The sequence below is a fragment of the Onychostruthus taczanowskii genome, unplaced genomic scaffold (assembly GCF_017590055.1).
Source record: "Onychostruthus taczanowskii isolate IOZ18803 unplaced genomic scaffold, ASM1759005v1 scaffold8, whole genome shotgun sequence".
Lineage (NCBI taxonomy): Eukaryota > Metazoa > Chordata > Aves > Passeriformes > Passeridae > Onychostruthus > Onychostruthus taczanowskii.
The window spans coordinates 13695260-13709320 of record NW_024505892.1 but is presented as its reverse complement, the minus strand read 5'-3'; the positions used below and the strand labels follow the sequence as shown (position 1 = coordinate 13709320).

At 40.5% G+C, this 14061-nt stretch overlaps 1 protein-coding gene across 6 annotated transcripts in view; it reads right to left on the bottom strand.

Annotated features, from left to right (window-relative positions):
• Positions 1-14061, bottom strand: part of ARID1B (AT-rich interaction domain 1B) — a 326090-nt gene that overhangs the window by 83442 nt on the left and 228587 nt on the right. The window lies entirely within an intron of this gene.

The window sequence follows — 14061 nt, the reverse complement described above, 5'->3', positions numbered from 1 at the left end:
AAGAGTAATAAAGCAGGGGTGGTTCTGACTGCACCACATAGCTCTCAGAGGATCCTCCTTCAGGTGGATGCTTGGCAACTTTGAGAGAAGCTTTAGTGCAGAGAATATCTATGATAGGCAACTTATTTTGTGTATTATAGATGGCGTCTGGTTTGTTTACATTGATAGTAATGTTCAATCACAGACCAGTAAAGTCAAGGTGTAGAACAGTACCTGTACAACTTTTACAAAGGAATCAATTTCACCCACATCCTCAGTCAATACAGACTCTGGAGTTTTGCAGTCAGTCTCTGCAAACATTAATGCTATTTTTTTCAGTGTACTTGTGATTTTTTTCCTTATTAAACAAACTGTCAAGCAAAGTTTTTGTTTCACAAAGGAAAACGATTTCACAAACTTGACCAACTCTGCACAAGTAACAAACTTCCAAGAGAAGTATCCACTATGCTGATTATCAGTGGGTGCTACAGATTATTCAGGCGCTGGACATGGAGGTACTGCATCAGAGTCTTTTCAATCAAACTGCCATTTTATTCTTACAAGTGATGTGAAAAGTAAAAGGAGGTTAAGCACCTAAATACCTTTGAAGACTTGAAGTGAACTCTTAATTTGGGTATCTAACTCCTATTGATTGGGAGCTGACGACAGGACTTTAAAATCTTTGAAGATCCTGTCTGCCATGCTTTTTGAGTTTCTTTGTCATGAAAAGAAATGACCTTAAAGATTTTCCATTTCTTTCCTTTAAACGATAGTAATCCTTTTCTCTTTCAACCAGTACTACTGTTGTGTTTCTTGGAAGACACTTTAAATAACACATGAACAGACTTTTCTGTTTTATTAGGGAAGGAAAACTTCTACAAAAGAAAAACAACATTTTTTTCATTTTTAACATAACTTCTACATCTATCCAAAAATCCAGTATTTTTTTTCACTGACAGACTACTGCCTTCTTTGACCCAGTGATACAAAGAACAAAGTTTAAACAGGGATGACCTTTTCCCATCTTTTGTATACCATTGTTGCCACACTGGTGAGATATGCCACCTGCCTAAATGTATGTAAAGTGAATACTACAGATGTTTCACAATATTACTATTACGCAAAACCGAAGAAAATGTAGTAACACATGTCAAAAGTATAGAAACTGTCATGCTAGTTCTTTCCCCTATATTTAACAGAGGAGCAAAATGCTATACAAATTTATATGGCTATCTAGTAAAATTAGTTGTTAAAACTACTGAAACCGGCAGTCTACCTAACATAGTATTTGCTATTTAAAATAAAAACAAGTCATCTGAAGAGGTAAGGGAATTTAAAAATGCATAACACTATATTTGTAAGTGGGTTTTCTATTTTTTACATTATGTCAAATGCTTTTAAATGTTTTCACTTTGAAAATCTTCACTTCAAATGAAGTCACGAGAGACTGCGTACTGTGTTTGGCGAAGACGGACTGAGAAAAGTACTAAATAGCGACTGCATTATAGCTACAGCCTTGGAGTTAAACTGTAAAAAGCAAATTCCTAAGGGTCAACATAGCAAGCAAGAGCAGACCTTTGATATTCTGCTGAGGAGGAGTCCATACAGTCCACATCAGCAATGTTTTGAAAGATGCTGAGGGCTCTCTGCTCCCATCACTGTAATGACACTGGAGGATGCTCAGCTCTGATGCCCTGTGTCAGCTGGACAATACCTCACGGAATTATGCCTGAACAGTTGAGTCAAGAAAACACTTTGGTGATAACAGGTTCCCTCTGGGAAATAACCAGTTAAGGGGGGAAGGAGGGGTACAAGCACAGGAATTTTAAGATGCATGAGGAACTGGAGTGCAGGGGACTGATCACAGCCTGTGCTGAAAATGGAACAATAGGCTGAAGGAAAGGCAGAAGTTACAGATCTTGTGGGTTATCTTTAGGACAATTCCCAATCTAATTTAGGATTTGAGACTATGACTGGATTAATGACATTGACTGATAGCAAAGTAGCTAATATTAGTCAATACAAAAGACGATCAAAGAACTACCTAAGAAACCCTTGGGACCAACTTTTGGCTTGGAGTATTAAAAATGCAAACGTTGACATACACGCATCAGAACCGGCCTTTTGTAAGAGCTGAAGGTTATCAGGCAGACATAGGAGGAAAAAAGGAAGGAAAAATCTGACCATATCTGTTGACCTAAAACAGTTATAGCCTACAAACTGCTATAATTAACCACGTCATGTGGCACTCAAAGAAACAAATTGATCACTAGGATAAATTAGGAGGATTGTTTACCGTAGAGGTAAGACAGCACAGCATCACTGCTGATGTGTCACTGGTGGGCCTTCATAGAGACAAACCCAGAAAGCCTAATACAAACCGGAATAGGAACCAGCTACCAGCATGAAATGAAAGGAGGCTGAAAGTGTGAGTAGAGCTGGAATTTTGTGACTTCTTTCTAAGAATATATTTGAGGCTAAATATCAGGGAGGAAAAAGAGCATGATGATGTTTAGGAGGATAATCAAACCATTACTGGAAATTGAAACAGCTTTGTTTTAGGAATAATGAGGTCCTGAAAATCTAGTGATTAGGATGAAATCTGATAAAATAATAGGATAATCATCACACAGTCAATGTTACAATAAAGGTTCACAGAGCAGAAGAGACATTCTGGGCCTCAGATCCCTACATCAGAAATGAAAGAACATAAGTAGGCTTCTATATGGGAGTGTTTTAAATGAGCTTTTCAGGAAATTGGAAGTGAGGTGCAAATGACCTCAAAGGAAAGAAATTTTCCTATGGGTAGCATAAAGGGAAACTAGTCATGTGTTTTGTGTTATCTCTTTCATCTTATAAAGCCTATGACCCTTTAAGAATAAAGACTATTTTCTTCCTTAATTTATGCATTGTAGCCAAGCTTCCTGTTGCATCAACAGTATTTTTTAAATTACTTATTCATTCAAGTAAAAACCAAGGGTTGTCTGCATATCCTCTCAAATTAAGACATGCAAAATATTAAAACCTTCCTCCTATCTATGCAATAATCTGAGTGCAGATGTTTTAACAGGCCTGGGACATGAAGACCCTTTCAGATAGAGCAGCTGTGGTTGTGCTGGGATATGCAGACCAAGCCTTCTGGGGAGCAAACCCAGAACCTTCCTGCCTTGGAATGCTGTTGGTGGCTGGCTGAGAGGCTCACTGAAGGTGGGACTGAAGGAAGCCGATTTGTTCCATTGCGGCAACACCAAGCTTCTCTACAAGCTTCTAAGCAAGAAGCTTATCAACTTATGCCAGATTTATGGATGCTGTACGTCACAAAGTGTTATCAAGACTGCTGTCAGGCCTAGCCCTGATTTTCCACATTACCTCTTAAAACAGATATATCGTGCTTCAAACACACAAGATTCCCTAACATACATGAGCGTTACAATCCATGTAAAATAAACAAGAAACAAAAAACCCCACTATGCTTCTCATGAAAGTGTAAAATTCTCAGACTACCAACATTTGAAAGTTACACTCTCACCTTCTTTTTCCTATCTATGTCACATTCTCCATATCAAGAATGGGGTTGTGGGTGAGTTTCAAAGAAATCACTGTAACTTAAGTGCTAAATTTCTCTCAAATCTCAATTAAAAAATGCAACAATGAACAAAGGGGCCTAGAGTACCCTAGGTCTGACTTTTCTCTACACAAATGCAAAAGCATAAACATCTTAATATCATGAGTAGAAGCTGCTTGTTTGACACGATATAAAATTTAATTCAAAGCACAGATGACACTGACGGGATGAGGTAGCGACTCAATATTTTGTTTCATCCTCATTACTCAGCATGTAGTCCCAAGGTATTACTTATGGAACACCATCCAAGGTCAGCCTTACTCCAGAATAATTCATTATATTATGGACTTCAAAAACAAAAAAAAAATTAAGTAGCTGAAACTGGCGTCTGTCAAATTAGACATCCAAGATTTATTCCCAGATTGTGGAACCTCTGAGTAAAGTATAAAGACTGTAACAAATACTCAGGAGTATGAAGTGAAATTGTTAGTACTGCCTGAACTGACAACGGTCTTGATGGCAAGGGGCAGGAAAGAAAATATATTGCCCTCCAAGGCCGAAGCTCTTTTTGCTCTGGAGGGGAAGGGAGAGCAGCAGCAGACACAGCCAAGCAGGTCTGTTTCATCCATGCCCCATCCAGTAGTCACCTCTGTGTTTGGACCAAAGTGAAGCACTTTCTCCGGAGATTTTGGAAATGAGCCCAAAGTAAGCTGTCAGCTGGAATTTTCAGAAGCATGCAACTCACCCAAATACTGAGTGGCTTTCCAGTAGGTCACAGCAAGCCCCTGTCTGCCTGAGGACTATTCCTTTCCAACAAATTCCAAAATTCTGCTGCAAACCAGGAAGGCAGTAGAGCTCCTCAATATTAAGGATGCATAATTTAATTACTTGTATAAGCAAAGGCATAAGTCAGTCTAAATCTAAGAATCACTGCTTCTCCATCCTCAGTAACACCTACCCCAAACCTGTAATTTCACTTTGCAGTTATGAAAAGTTTCATTTGGGGGAATAAAATTCTTTCTGCTTTCACCTCTGCCTAACTCTGCATCCATTTAATGCATTATTTCCATTAAGCTTGGGAGAGTTGCCAGCCAAGGATATTTCTGCTGGAGGCCAGTCCAGAATGGTGCAGCCCAGGATAGCAACCAGTTAAATCTTTTCTAATCCCCACATTCAGAAACGGTGGCTCACAGCGGCTGGCATGCAGGAACTGAATAGAGCAGGCAAGCTCATATTTCTCTCACCAGGCCAAATTAATAAAAACAAAACCTGATTTCTCCTTCTCGTTTTCCTATTCTTCCTGTTCCCCAATATTTTTCCTCATTCAAACAATTTTTTTTTTGTTTGAGAAGCCTAATGTTTGGCTGCCTTCTGAAGAAATGGGCACAGTGACAGATGAAAGGCCGTATTCATCGCCTAATTCAGAATAGGGAAAAACCGACTGCTGTGCATTTAAGATTCTAACAACCTTGCAATTTTGTAGAGCCGTTTTCCCCAACCCATTCTTTTGAAGAAATCTGCTTTTATTCTGTTAATAACTAACCACAGTTGCAGCAGCATGGATCCGATTAGCAGTTCTTACGCTACAAAGGGGGTTGGGGGGGAGGCTGTGAACAGGGTTGCCAATTTGTCCACCTGGGTCCCCAGAAGAAAGATTAGATGAGGTGCTTGCTCCTTTCTTCCCCACTCACTCGCTGCTCTGCACTAGACAGACCTCTTCAAAGCTCAGCCACTGATTTAATTTCTTTTTTTCCCCCTCTAAAGTCTCGTTTAACCACCCTCCACATGTTTTGCACTCTGTCTCTGCGTCCCTCCAAAGCAATGGCGTGAATTGGGATGAGAGGGTTGGGAGAGGCTGCAGCCACAGCTTGCCAGCACTTTCTCTCACGTCTCTACAGGGCCTCTAAATTGCTTTTAGATTTTAAAAATTGTATTTTCTTAAATTTTTGGAAAAAGTGCCTATGTTCTTTAGGGAATGATCCAGACCCAGTAGGCATACTGTGTTTTTCATTCTTTTAATCCTTCCATAAAAATGGTAGTTTTGCTTGCATTTGAACTGAAGTAGAAGATTGTAAAGGGTTGCATGGATTTAGTAATCTGTAATTACTTAGGACACATCATTACATGTTTGTAGTAATTACGTGTAATGCAAAAAGCATATACTCCAGCTAGAGAAAAACCATTCTCAAATTTTCTATAAAATGTCAATTAAACAGAATATAAAACTGCAATTGATGCAAGTGCTAAATATCTAAAAGCTCCTAACAAAGGAGAGGGTAGTATTTCTTTTTTGGCTCATTTCTCCCTTCCAGAAATGAAACCTACCCTGCCACACACCTGAAACTTAAAACCTCAGAATTCTATTTAGGGATTTAAACCAAGTTCCAAAAGGAAGAATTTTTCATTATCAGTGCTTATTCTCTAGACTGTATTTATAACTAGGAGGAGATATTTTTTCTTTAAGCTGCTCCTTATTGTGTCACCTGCATTCAAGAGCCTGAGAAGCACAACAGATGTAGCAGACATATATTTCTAAAATTTGCCACCTAATAAAAACCTTAACTCCTAACTTTAACATTGCCAAATTTTAACCAAACCACAGATACATTTTCATTTATATCTGCAGTGTAAAAACATGCAAGATACAAAACAAAGGGTGAATGTGATGTGAAATTGCTGTTTCTTATCCATATTTCTTTTCCCTTGATCCAGGTAAGTTTAAGAATTTCTCAGAATCAGGCAGCATTAAATTTGAAGACCATCAGCGATGGAGTTTGAGTTCTCCCTGCTCCTCCTGGCTCTCTCAAGTCCAGCAAGCAGGAAAATTGGAGCAGCACTACGTGGCAATGAACTATTTAGCTAGTCCTGCCTGCTACTCCTCATGCTAGATCACTGTCTCTGATTAAAGAGCATTTTAGTAGCAAAATGTATGTGCTCTCACTAATACTACCCTCAAAAGGAACAAACCCTCAGCTAATCTAGTTTTTCTTATTGTGTTATATGGCATATTACACAGCCCTGGTCTCAGCAATTCTCAGGGATGAGGGAGAAAAGGGCAAGTTGAATGCATAAAGGATAAAAGCACCTTGAGGCAAACCTGCTTCCAAAACCCATTTGGTGGGTCTGATCTCCCTAGAAGACAAGATCTATCATGCCATATTTCATCTTGCCCGACAACGATAAGCTCCAAAGACCGGTGCGGAAGCGAAGCAATTCTTCATGTATTTTTAATCAACCGAGAACTTTCATCTGGCGAGCTCCCTCCGCAAGGTCACACGCACCACGTGCGGCCACGTGCCTCTCATGCAGTTTGCAAACACCAACTCCTATGTCAGCTTCTGTTTGGAAGGGGGAGTATTAACATTAGCAACTCCTGGTTATATCATTTATAAACATGCAGATGTGGATTATTAAAGATTAATGCATTTTGGGATTGGTGTCGGCATTCCGTTTGTCTCACGCCGAAACCAATTCTGTTCTTCATTAGTCAACGACAACCCACATCACCCTGTTGTGGAAGAGAAATCAAAGGTGCAAGCGTGAATTGAGAATAAGCGATGAAACTGATTACTAAGAAACTTAACGGCTGTAATCAATCAACACATCACAATAATTTGAGTCCACTGTTATCTGAAAATGGGGAAAACACAGAAAAGCTTGCCGATGGAGTGAATTGCTCTTTTGTGTTTGCTTTCTAAAAACCCACTTTGCAATTTGACTTCCGTATCTACCTATGGAGCGATGCTGTCAAAGGGCTGCTCAAATCTTACAAGTCGCAGCTCAAGCTGCATGAATTTTGTCTCTAAGGAGGATAAAGGATATCTCACTTTTCATTAATTTTTAAAAAAATTATTATCTGGAGGTAGTGAAAATGTTCTTTTGAGGCACAGAATTAATTCAAGCCATATTTGCAATTGCTCAGACTCCTTCTTCTAAGGAGGGACACACCACGTATCTGTCTAGTCAAGTCTGACACTAACTATGAAGCATGAAGGCCACTTTAAATATCTCTCACGGCAGTGATACATAGTCCACTGAAAAAGTGGAAACTGCAGCAGCCTATCCCATCACAGAAACCAAATACCTTATGACATTTATGCTCTATTTTATCTAGGTATAACAACCATCTGTCAACAACAACAAAAACACACTGATGGAGATGTGAGAGACTTTCCCCATTTGCTCATTAATCACTGCTTAGTATTGCAAGGGACAAGGGAGTGAGAGACAACCTTTTAATTGATGATAAAACGCAAATTAATGCCCTATTTGCCAACACCAATAAAGAGAGACAATCTACATTTGTGTAGCCAAATAATGACAGAATAAAAACCCCCAAACATATAAAACCAAACACACCCCACTTTAAATTTGTCAACAAAAACGTAAGCGGGTTGAGAAAAAAAGTTATAAAGAAAAGCATAGGTTAATGATCAGATGTAAACAGTAACTGTCCAAGGATGGCCTTAGAACAGGCAGCTAAAACTAACAACAAACATACCTGTCAAATCTTGGCTGCTGTGGTTAAGTATATTTGAATTTTGTTACGTGAAGCAGAGCACATGCATAATTATGCAAATATGTTAATTGGATTTCAACAGCCTTCATACTCTAGATGGATTTGTACCAGCAGGGTGCTACCAGTGACTCACAGAGCTACACGAAGTGGCCTGTGTCTGTGTGCTGCCACAGTGTCCACAGCAGCAGATGCCCTGCCATGCTGGCTGCTCAGTCATTGCCAGGATGGTGGAAACAGGCCTGGCAGGAATCAGCAAAGAGGACAAACCAGATATGGGGCAGAGCACAGCTATGGGGATGTGAATGCCACTGATCTGGCCATCTGTAGGAGGGTGCTGGACAACTCTCAGTGCCGGATTCTTCAGGGAGTTCAGTCCATAGGACAGAAATGTTTGGCACTGGCTTAAGACAGCAATTAAACACTAAAAATGCAATGTGTGACTGAGAAATATAAACACTGACCCACCAGATATTAAGCAAGTAAAACTACTTAAAACTAAACCCCATAAACTACCCATAAAAAATAACCACCCAGGGCATGCCTTTTTTTGGTGATTTACTGTTTTTCTATCTGATACTTAACTTTCGGCCAACAAAAAAACAGCAGGTTGATGCCTGTGGAAAATGAAACCCTCTGTCATCATGAAACTGAACAGGAGGAACTTGAACAGCGTGTCTCTGTCTCTTTTCATCTCCTGCACCTGTTCTGGAAAGACCACCTCTGCAGAGAAGGACACCTCCCTGATCTCTGGCAACATTGCAAGTATGATAGGAGTTTTTATAGTGCCTTTTGTAGCATAGGCTCTCCTCACAAAACCTGACTGAGACTATTTAGTTATTTCATGAAGCCTTGAGACAACAGATTATTCATCAGTTGTGACCTGGGCTGAATTCTAATAGGTATCACAGGCTAGATGCTCCCTGTGCTAGAAGCAATGCCTTGCGCTAGAGTGCTTTACAATTTGCTTATTTTTTCATCCTTTGAAAAAACAGAAACACTCTAAATGTACAAACTATTCAAAAGAAAGGGTTTTAAACTACTACTATGTGAAACATTCACATATTTCATTTATAAGCATTCTAGATTTGCAAAACTGCTGATTAGATGTTTTGTGCACTAGAAGTGATTAAGAACATAGCTACGTCAATGGCATTTTGTGTTTTGGCTTTTTTCTGCTCTGGATGCCAATGAACAGCATGCATCTTCCTTGCAACAAGCTGTTGCAAGATTTTTGCCTCCGGAGAAGCCAAGGGAGAAACATTGATAGATGTGTTAAAATAATCTTTCTAGACAGGGGGATCATATCCATTTTACAAGGATATAATCCCCTCTTGTTTTGCAATTACTTTAGGGTATTTAAAACTTCAACAAAAAGCACAGTATTATAAATTAATAGATTCATACATTTGTTTAGGTTGGAAGGGATCTTAAAGTTTGTCTGGCTCCAACCCTCCTCCCCCCATCACAGGCAGGGACACCTTCCACTAGACCAGGCTGCTCAAAGCCTCATCCAACCTGGCCTGGAACACTTCTAGGGATGGGGCATTGACAGATTCTCTGGGCAACCTGTTCCAGTGGAGAACTTCCCAATTTCTAATATAAACCTCCTTTCAGTTTAAAGCCATTCCCCCTTGACCTGTTACTCGTGTCCTTTTAAACAGTTCCTCTCCAGCCTTCCTGTAAGCCACCTGTGAGTGTTGGAAGGCTGCCTGCCATAAGGTCTCCCCAGAGTCTTTTCTTCAGGCTGAAAAACCCCAGTTCCCTCAAGCTGTCTTCTAGAAGAGGTGCTCCAGCTCTCTTACCACCTTCGTGGCCCTTCCCTGGACCTGCTCCAGCTTAGCTGCTTGTGTTGGGGACCCCAGAGCTGGATGCAGAACTTCAGGTGGGGTCTCACAAGAACAGTGCAGAGGGGGCAGAATCCCATCCCTCACCCTGCTGGCCATGCTGGTTTTGATGTAAAAGGTTGGCTCTCTGGGCTGCAAGTGCACATTGCTGAGTCTTGCTGAACTTCTCCTCCATCAACACCCCCAAGTCCTTCTCCTCAGGGCTGCTCGCAATCCATTCTCTGCCCAGTCTGTATTTGTTGGGATTGCCCTGACCCAGGTGCTGGACCTTCTACTTGGCCTTACTGAACTTCCTGAGGCTCACACAGTCCCACCTCTGAAGCCTGCCCAGGTCCCTCTGGATGCCATCCCTTCCCTCTGTTGTCAGCTGCACTGCACAGCTTTGTGTCATTGGCAAACTCACTGGGGGTGCCCTCGATCCCACTGTCCGTGTCGCCCATAAAGACATTAAACAGTGTCACTTTTATATGGTAGTCTTCTCTCCCTCAAAAATATTTAAAAGAGGTCCATGCCATAAAATATACAAATAGTGGTGGTTCACAGGACAAGTATATAGAGTAACTCAATCCTAAGGAAAATATTTTTCAGAATTCTTTTTTAAAATAAGATCTACAGTAAAACTATTGTTTTACTGTAGTATCTTCTGGAAACTGGTTCAACAGGCTTCTCTTTTATAAGGCATGAAAGAAAGCATCACTCCTATTCAGATTCTAGCAGTACAATGTTCCTTTGGACTGTGATAGACTGCTGCTCATGTTTTTCTTCTCACAACATTTTAGTCACACACATTGACTAATAAGCACACCAAGACAAGATTTCCTGTTACTGTTCCATCTGGGTATCCCATTTCCCTCTTGCTCCTCTTTTTTGCCTGGAGTGCTGGCTGTGATGCTGTGATTCTGATGGATCCTGGAATTCAAGCCAGCTATCTGATCATTACAGGTGTGAAAGTCCTCCAGGTTTGCAGAGAGTAGAGTTTACCACTGAATGGATTACATCCATTGATTCACATAATTATCACAATTAAAATTTGGAGTATTTTTAATCACAGGATACTGACTGGTTAGCAAAAATTAAGAAGCCCAGCAACTACACTCCTAAACCAGAGTATCCACAAATGGACCTCTTTCTAAAAATTGTATATTCATCTGTATCCAAGTTCCTCAGTGAAAGAAGACAACAATTGTAATAAAAACAACAATGTAGCTGATGCTTAACAGAGTGAAAATAAACTTGTTTCATCAGAAAGTACATGGAATGTCTTAAAAGCGCAAGTAAAAATATTGATCTATGCAAGTGAAGTCAAAATACTGATCCATGTGAAAAAAAATCACATATTTCCAAAGGCAGCATTTGCTACTCCTTATTAGCATAGCATACCCTTCTCCTCTATATAGATAAAAATTGCTGTAGGGGTTTAAAAATAATAGAATGTATTAACTTGCACAAAATCTGCTTGTCCATCATGGGTTAAGGGATTCCTGGCCTATCAGCAATCTTTCACAGAACTCTTAATATTAAAAAAAATTTTGCTGCTTACACCGCAAGGGAGAAAGAGCTGACAAAAGCCTTTGGCCAGTGAGATCAAAATTGGGGATGGGGGGAGAAAGGGGTGCTTAGCTTATTTACATTTTTGCTTTGTTAGTAAACTGGAATTGTTAGAGCAGGAGGGAAAGGGGAAAAAAAAAAAAAAAAAAGAGAAAAGTGAAATTAATAGCCACTAAATCTTCTGGCAACAGCAGGGCATTTTGATATATGCTGCGTCAGCTTCCACTAATGGTTTAGGGTTAAATAAGGCATAGTTCAAGACCCAAAGCAGTGCAGGGCATCACATTGCATTCTTTGGAAGAATATGTACCCTAATTATAAAGATGGCTACAAAATAAAGAGATCAGGATTTCTGGCAAAACAGAATAATGATCTACTTAATAGGAAATCTTAATGTCATTTTGAATCAGTAGAAATCATAGAAGAGCAGGATTTCAGTCCTGTAATGAACATACATCTGAACAAGAAGTCTTCTGATTTTGAGAGAAAACTACCTTTCTGAACAAAATCCATCCAAGTTGCTTTTTTTGCTCTTAGGAGTTAATCTCCCTGGTCTATTCTGGTAATGTGAATGGAAACAAAGGCTGTATATGCATGTGCCACTTACCACACAAAATATCTATCCAGTATTTCAGAGAGCACAGGAAGGAAATGCCCACTGAGCTAGGGACGTGCCAATGTCAGCGCTGCCTGTGCCAGGCTGTTCCTGTGAAATTTGTGGTGTGCAGCAGAAAGCAATGCAGGGTGGCAGGATTGCAGAGGGGTGCAGAGACAGCTTAAACAGGCAGTGGAAGAGAATCAGCCATTTGGGAGGTTTAAAAGGGGGTTGTTTGTTTGTCTGCCCTTTTGATGTTAAATTAGTTTTCAATTTTGTTGCAAGGAAGGAGCCATTGGGAAAAGGACGCTTCTCTTCCAGAAAACCCTGGGAAAGCAACACCTTTATTTTAACGGTCTTCCCACCAAGAACCCCCTGCAACATTTTGGCTTTCCCTAGCCATAGCTATCAGCAACAAAACAGCTGCTCATTTTACAATGACTTGCTGGAGAGAGAATGATTGAAAGAGCCAATCTATGTCACATTGAGAAACTGTGGCACAACATCGCAGGAGGTAATAGGAGAGGAATGAGGTCAGAACAAACAAGGGTAGGGTGAGAACGGAGAAGAAAATAGCAGAGAACAAAATTACTAAAGGCAAGGTGCTGTACTACACAATCTATGTTTAAAAACGTCTACAACCTGACTGCTGCAAACAGCCACAGAAATGCAAACAAGCTCTGTAATATTTTTTCTTAGGGTCTCATGAATGTAGCTGATGATAAAAGCTACCAAAGTCCTTGTAATGAAGAACAATGGTGTGAACACACTTAGGTGAAAGCACAGTCTAATTCACATGTCTTGAAAGCCCCAGTACCCAGCAGCATCCCTCTATCATAGGGCTTTAAATAGCAGCCTTGCTTCTCTTTTTTGTAGCCCGAGAAACAGCAGCAGCAGCAGCAGCAGCAGCAGCAGCAGTGATGGTACCGCAGCTGTCCGGCTGCCCTCTGGAGAGCGCTGCCTTAGCTCACGCCTGGGAGTTCACCTTTTAGCAAGAGCTACAGAGACCAGAAGCTTGCTGTGACAGGGAAACAGGGCAGGGTGATTTTGATTTAGCACCATTCATAAAAATCGTTCCTGAGAAAGAATTGCTTTTGTGTTACTGCAGCAGACCAGAAAACCACCGTGCAAAATGGTGGCACAGTTTGTTTGTACAGACAATGCTTTTCACTAGGTGAGTCATAAAACGAGCTTCTGGGGCTCATCTGAAACAATGAAGTGACTCTGACCCTGACCTCTGAGCCTATACCCCTTCTACTTTTACCCCATGGGGATCACGTGGTTTCATAAAACCCCTACACACTTTTGCTCATCCTTACATATCATGGCTACTATAAAGCTATTTTCAGCATCACAACATTTTTTCCCTATTCAGCAACCAAGCTGCTAAAATGCCAGTCCATTTACTCACCTGAATCTGACTGTGTCAAAATGTTACCTTTCCAGCCAGGTGGACTATCTGGTTTCACTCAACAACAGAGATGGATTTCTACACCAAATACTGGGAACCACCTTGGAAATACAAAGCTACCACACTGCATATAACGCAAATATGCTGTCCCCTGTTCCACCTGAGCATGTGCTGCCAGAGTGGCTGGAGAGGGAAGAAATAACTGCAGGGCATGCACAAGCACCAGGGTTCAACATGCTCAGGCCACATTTAGTACTAAACATTCCTGTGTGCACTGAGCTTACCTCCCTCTGCTTATCTAGTTTAACCTCTGCAGACAAACAGGCAGGAACATTTTACACAGATACCTTTGTATCAAATACCAAAACATATTCTACTCTCTGAATTTTAACCAGCATTTGGTTTACAGCAACACTCAAAATCACCTAACAAAAAGGCACTTCTGCTTTTGTTTCTTTTAACTGAGGTCCATGTTTATTATTTTGTGGTTTTGTCAGCAACTGATGTTATCCCTAGGGTAATGTCAGCACTCTCCTACTCCTAGGAATTCCCTTAGTATTCAAAATGTCAGAAGATAATAAAAAAACTTGAGCATCAGAA